This window comes from Pelmatolapia mariae, unplaced genomic scaffold, assembly GCF_036321145.2.
Source record: "Pelmatolapia mariae isolate MD_Pm_ZW unplaced genomic scaffold, Pm_UMD_F_2 NODE_ptg000153l+_length_31834_cov_1, whole genome shotgun sequence".
NCBI lineage: Eukaryota > Metazoa > Chordata > Actinopteri > Cichliformes > Cichlidae > Pelmatolapia > Pelmatolapia mariae.
Genome location: NW_027051856.1, coordinates 1,749 through 8,873, shown reverse-complemented (window position 1 = coordinate 8,873; position 7,125 = coordinate 1,749). Strand labels below are relative to the sequence as shown.

Below are 7,125 nucleotides of genomic sequence, written 5' to 3'. Positions count from 1 at the left end.
GTTGCTGAGGTTGGTGTCATCCTGTAATCTCTTACGGACTACCTCCAACGCTGCCGTGACTGGGATGCAAGTGAAGAGAGATGTAACGTCGTACAAGACCATGGTTTCATCTGCCTCCATAATGACATCTCTCACCTTCTCAACAAAATCCAGGGTGTTCTAGATGTGGTGTTCAGAGCTGCCCACCAGCGGGTTGAGGATCGAAGCCAGAAACTTGGAGATGTTATAGGTGACCGAGTTGATCATGCAGACAATTGGTCTTAAAGGTGCACCCTGCTTATGTATTTTCGGTAAACCATACAGACTTGGTGTAGACTCTCCTGGGTACAGCCTGTGGTATGAGGTCCGGTCAATAGCCTTGTCTTGTTCTAACTGCTTCAGACAGTCTATCACCCTCTTCCTGTAGCCACTTCCTGGGTCTCGTTTTAGGGGTTCATAAGTATTTTCATCACTGAGTAGTGACAAAATTTTCTCATGGTAGTCTTTCTGGTTAAGCAATACTGTGCACCTACCCTTGTCTGCCGGAAGGATGATTGTTGTCATCACTAAGTGATGTGAGTGCCTTCCTCTCCTCCATGGTGATGTTGGATGCTGGGGGCTTTGCATTGCTGAGACAGGCCGAAACTTTCGTCCGTAGTTGCTCTGCTACATCTTTCGCCATCTTACAATTCTGTGATTGCAGCCATTCCCCAACACTCTGTGAATGGGACTCATGGCCATTGATCAGTGTTCTTTGATCAGTGGGTTTTGGTCAGTGATTGTTGATCAATGGTCATGGGAATTTGCATAATTATGATTAAGGAACTGACCTCCCAGCCCATTGTTCCTTCAGTGGGCTGGTTTCAGTCATTATGCAAATGTACTGTTTATAAGGTTTGGGGAAACCTGCAGTCAGCTGAGACTGAAGAAGTCACTTGGATGAGTGACGAAACGTTTCTCCCACAAAATGCTACGTCCAGATGAACAGAATCAACTTTTGGAGATTTACTTTCCTGGATGATTGAGAATGCATCAAGACATCAGCTGCTCTACTATCAGTCCACTAGATGGAGCCGTGAAGCACACACGACGCATTAACTGACACACACTGACTCACTGTGACTGGAAGCTTCGGTCAGTTCAAGGGAGTTTTTCCTTCCCACTGTCGCCAAAGTGCTTGCTCATAGGGGGTCATATGATTGTTGGGTTTTTCTCTGTATGTATTATTGTATGATCTACTGTACAATATAAAGCGCCTTGAGGCGACTGCTGTTGTGATTGCAAAGTGCGCTTAATAGTTGAACAGTGCACAGTGATACCATCTGCAGCAAGATGATGTTGCAGGTCTTTGGAGCTGATCTGTGGGTTGACTATGACTGTTCTTACCATCCTTTGCCTCTGCTTATCTAAGATTTTCCTTGACTTGTCACTTCCGGCCTTAACTAGAACTGAGCGTGTGGTCTTCTATTTCCTCATTATGTTCCTCACAGTGGAAACTGACATCTGAAATCTCTGAGATAGCTTTTTGTATCCTTCCTCTAAACCATGATGTTGAACAATCTTTGTTTTCAGGTTATTTGAGAGGTGTTTTGAGGCTCCCATGTAGCCACTCTTGAGACAAGATGCAAAGAGGAGAAAAACTTGCAATTGGCCACCTTAAATACACTTTCTCGTGACTGGATTCACCTGTGTATGTAGGTCAAGGGTCAATGAGCTTAACAAACAAATTTTATGTTCCAAAAATTAGTGCTAAAGGTATTTAACCCTTGTGTGGTGCTCGTATTTTTGTTACTCAGCCAGTGTTCAGGGGTCTGGTGGACCCGCTAGAGTTTTGGCTTTCCAAATTAACACTATCAAACAATTCTATGTTAAATTACTCAACAGATGCTTACTTCATCTCAATTACAAGCCATATGAACAGCAAACATGGTTAATTTTTTGCCTTTACCTTTGTTAGATCACATTTATGAATTAATGTGCTTCTCGTTTTTTTAAATAAAATGTTATATAAAACTAGAAAGCGAAAATTTCAGAAGAAATTTTAAGTGTGCCTATGCCGCTGGTAATCAATGTAGTTTGCCATTCATACAGCTACAGAGAGCAAAACTTAGCAGAGCAGCCATTCTCCACCATGAACTATGGTAAAAACAAACACCGCTCGCACCTCACAGATGACAGCTTACAGTTTTGGGTAAAGATGAAGTGACTTTGTACAGCCCCGATTTGCAGACGCTGTGCACATAGTTTCATGAGCAGAAGTCCCATTGTACCACGGCAGACCCGACAATGTTTGCATGAACACGCTTTGAAGCATTACGTTATGGACCACTTTTCACACATGGTTGGTGTACCCACACAGCCGGCTGTAGCTTTTCAACTCACAGCCTGACACACACCCAAAAAACAGCCGAGAGAGCACAGACTACGCCAGAGAGGCGTGATTGCAGATGCCGCTCAGGTGGGTCCACCTCCCCTGCAGCGGCACTGCAGACCACGCCCCGCCACACACATCAATCACGTAAAATAAATATTTATGCACTTTTGCATTCACTTTTTGTTTTTTGTTATTTTTACACAGTGTTCTGAATGATTAACAATGGTCTACAGCCAATCTTGTGTATTATTATACAAACTTTGGTTGTAAGATGCCCTACCTGGCCCCCTGGCAAAAGCTTTGCTAGATCCGCCCCTGCACAGTTACCAGCTGTCAGCTAAATAAAAAAGGAGCTTGGTGTTTATTTCTCTCAGAAACAGTTCATAACTTCCCTTCAACTCATTCATGTCACCTAAAAAAAAGGTAAACCTGTTTCTCCATCACCAGTTCAGCTCTGATGATTCGGTAAGGTCATCTCCTGGTTTCCACCAGCCGCTTCTACAGCTGTGGCTCCAGCAAACATCAGCTGATACTAGAAATTAAAATCAAATGAATTCTAACAACAGCTGATCAAGCTTAAACGTGCTGCTGTTGTTTAGCGCAATAAACAAACAAGAGAGAAAAGCCGATCATTGATCAGTTTCATGACTGAAGTTTGAACAGGCGAGAGAATGACAGGGGAGGCTGTCATAAAGTTCAACATCAGTAACTTAGCGCGCACACAGCTGTATAGAAACTCCGTCGTGCTAGCAGTACCAGTTATTATAACTGATTGTAAAAAGTCAGCACAACGAAAATAAACTACACCTAAACTCGGTTTATATCTGACCCAAATAGAGTGCAGTTCATAACTTCTTACCTGAAATTCAGTTCACCTCACGCTCTGACCGGCAGCCGCCTGCTTCTCCTGCCTTCGGTTTCCCTGATCCACGATCTACCACCGGTCGATCGGCGGTCGCCTCGCCGCCTCTTATGTCTCGTTCCCTGCATGCTCTGTCTGACACACACCGGTGGATAGCTGCCCTCGGTTGTAGCTCCGTGTCAGCGACCACCAAACAACTCAGTTATTTTTTCCACATCGACCAGCATCTGGACAATCCACCGCCTTTCACTGTTTGTACCGTTACTAAAAAAAACCCCTCATCAGCTCATAAAAACGAAAAATAAGTCCAGCTATGACCCTGAGTCAAAAAGACAGCCAGTTAGCTAGCTAGCTGTCTAGCTCTTTGCAGGCACCGAAACCATCAGAGCTAATATGGGATGTCTTGGTAACACAAGCAGATATTTGAAGTTTACATCTGGCCAATCCACCACCTTTCACTGTTTATACCGTTACTAAAATGAATAAATAAATAAATCATTTATTTATTTAAAATAAGTCCAGCTGTGACCACGAGACTTTACGAAGGACCGGGTGTGAAACCAGAGTAAGCCGCTCTCACTGTCATCCAGGCCGGCTGTAGCTTGTTAGCAAAGCCGCGCTAGCCACACTAGCCAGCTAGCCTCAAGCAGAAACGACATCGTCAGAACATTGTCGCTAATATGGGATGTTTTGACAAAACGAGCAGATATTTGAAGTTTACACACCTATATTCTCGCCTGAAAATATCTTAAAAGTTTATTTTGTGACCTAGAAACAGTATTAAGAGGAAAATAAAAACTAAGTGATGGCCGCCATTGTTTGACTCGGCAGAGGCGTGCTATGAATTGTGGGATATTGAGTTTTCCACCAAGCATTACCGTAACTATTGAATGATTTGCGCAACCTTAAAAATTCCAATGGCTCCTGAAAGCAGCGACGCTGTGCGCACCGTTGATATTGTCATCATTACGGTAATCCAAATAAGGGTAGACAGGCCCGTACTACTCCCGGCATACCACTAGAGAGAGCCAACACACCACAAATGAAGTTTGAAATTTGTATCAGTGGGACCAAAAGATGGAGCCAACACACCACAAATGAAGTCTGTTTATTTGGCGCCAAAAGATGAATTGGCCTAAATTTGCACTAAAATCTAAATATTTCAAAAACTATAAAAGTCATAAACACCAAAAGTCACACCATACTAGTCCAGCTTCAGCCGCACAAAATGATGTAACATATGTAACCCTAATGTCAAAACTGTTTGGCAGAGGAGCGCGGGAAAATTTTCACTAAAATATTAATATTAAAAAAACTATAAGAGTCATAAACACCAAAAGTCATAGCACACCATTCCTGATCCAGCCGCACAAAATGAGGTAACATATATGAATCTTGTCTCAAAACTGCGAGGCGAGATTCGCTGCAAAATTTCAGGCGGAAACTGAAGAATAATAATAATAATAAATCCGACGAATAGTAATATGTGTGCCTCTTGGCATAGGCACACATAAAAACTAAAATCAGTTATAATCAAGTGTAGGGAGTGGAAAGACACAACATATTTACACATGAAGCAATATGTTTCACAACTATTGATTTTATTCATTTGAACTTCGTTAGACATATAACTCATTCAGGACAGTTTACATAACACAAGTTGAACACATACATCAGTCTCGACACAGAAGCCCCACTGAATTCTTTGCCTGTTTACACCAGCCTATCCAAAACATGAGGGGCAGAGTTTCACTGTGTGTGTGTTGCATATGTATTTCTTACACTTGCTGCATGTGTATTGAGTTTTCCTGTCCAACTTGGGTCCACAGACTTTGCAGCGCTTCTTTTTGTTGCTGCTGGCCACAACCTAGTTGAAACAATCAGAAATGCAACTAACACCTCTCTCTTGCAAGGCATAAATGTCAGACATTTACTGCAACAGCATCACACACTTACTTCAGGCTCGGCAGATGGGGGTTCTGTAGGCCGGGTGGATGGGGCACCAGCATTCTCCTCTTGAATTCATCTCACGATGGCTGCAGAAGCTGGTGTTCTTGGAACACATTGTCTTTTGAGGAATTTAGGTCTTACCAGTGCCTTTCCCAGTTCCTGGAGAAAGAGGCGTCTCCTCTGGAGCTTCCCCCTGTTCCACGTTTTGTTCACTGCCATCCAGATGACAAAGGCATTGTATGCTGAGATGTCCAACATGTCAAAGAATATCACGAGTGGCCAGTGTAGGGTCCTCCTTTTGCAGCTGTAGGCATTCTCCAGCTTGTCCATGTTGTCCACCCCTCCTTCTGTGGCATTGTAATCCATGATGATCTCAGGCTTTTGATGCTCCTGGTCAGAGACTCTTCCATCCCTGTGCAGTGTACTCATGAGTACCACATTCTTGCCTTTCTTTGGCACATAGGAGACCAGGGATGTGTCAGCTGTGTATACAAATTTGGATGACTTGACAGGCCTGTTCTTCATAGTCATCAGTTGGGGTGGGAGCACAGATTTCTTTTTTGTATTGTTCCCACCATGGTCAGCTTTCTCTTGAGAAGCTCCTGTCCTAGCTTGTGTGAGGTAAAAAAAAAATTATATTTTGAAATTGATATTGACATGTGATATTGTGTCCACTGAGTCCCTGAGTCAGGTCCAGGACAACTCTCATCCCTTGATTTTTCTCAGGGGCTCCTCCATCAGGTTTCCCTGTGTAGACTTGTAGGTTCCAAGCATATGAGGAAGTGGCATCACAGGCAGCCCAGATCTTTATACCATATTGTGCAGGTTTTGATGGTATGTACTGCCTAAAGGGGCAGTATATACCTCTAAATGGCATCACCTGCTCATCAATTGTGACATTAGCCCCACGGTTGTAAAACAGGGGGAGGTGGTGCACCCATTTATCCCACACTGTCCTGATGGCAGCTAGCTTGCCTCTCTGGTGTCGAGCTGGTCTGTCGTCTCGGTTATCAAAACGGTGGAAGTGTGGATGTTCTCCAGAGACACTGATGCACGGAAACGTTCTCTGCCCCACAGGGATTCTGTGAATTCCCCTTTGGACCTGAAAACTCCAGCAAAGATAAGAACCCTAAAGTAGACCTGTAGATCAATTTGGTCCATCTCCTTCCACCTCTCTCCAAAAACACACCTTCCTTCTAGATTACTGCAATCCAGAATAATTTTCTGGATGGAATCTGGGATGAAAAGCTCAAATGAAGAGTTCATGTCCTGTACATGAGTAACTGCCAGCCGTGTTGGCCCTGGTTGCATCCTTATCACATTAGCCGCTCTGCAGAGTGGCTCATTTCTTGGGCAAGAAGACCATTCAATTTCACCGTTTTTTGAAATCCATATTTCTTCACTTGCCATCTGGTGGGCTTGTTCTGGTCCTGGAGCTGGCTGCTGATGGGGTACTCGTCTTCATTTTGTTACTAAATGGTGCTCAACCTCATCCTCTTCTTCAAAGTCACCGTCAGACTCTGAATTTTCAGAAATGTGATCTTCATATTCTGAAACCTCTTCCTCGACATCATCATCAGAAGCTCCTCTCTCTTCCAAAATCAATTGCAAGGCCTGTGCAGCAGATAATCTTTTGGCCATCTTGATCAGCTGTGATAAAGAACCACACTGACAAAGTCTTATTTATAGTATTATGCCCCTAATTTTAATAATGTAATAAAATTTGGATCCCGCAAGAGAGAGGGTAAAATGTGTGGGAATGTAAGAGCAGATGGTGTTGATAGTTGAATTTTCAACAATGTTGCAACTTTGTGTGGGAGTGGGAGGGGAAGAAAACACTATCAGCAGCACCAGAAAGGAGGGAGACAGATTGTGGGAACACAGGACATACACTTTCAACACTTTTAATAGACCTGGGTCCAGTGGACCGAAACACCTTGTATGTAATGTAAATTCGTGG

The 7,125-nt window shown here is 43.5% G+C and overlaps 1 pseudogene; it reads right to left on the bottom strand.

Moving 5' to 3' along the window:
• Positions 1-5,159: 5,159 nt before the first annotated feature.
• On the bottom strand, positions 5,160-6,575 carry LOC134622689 (piggyBac transposable element-derived protein 4-like; annotated as a pseudogene).
• Between the last annotated feature and the right edge of the window lie 550 nt (positions 6,576-7,125).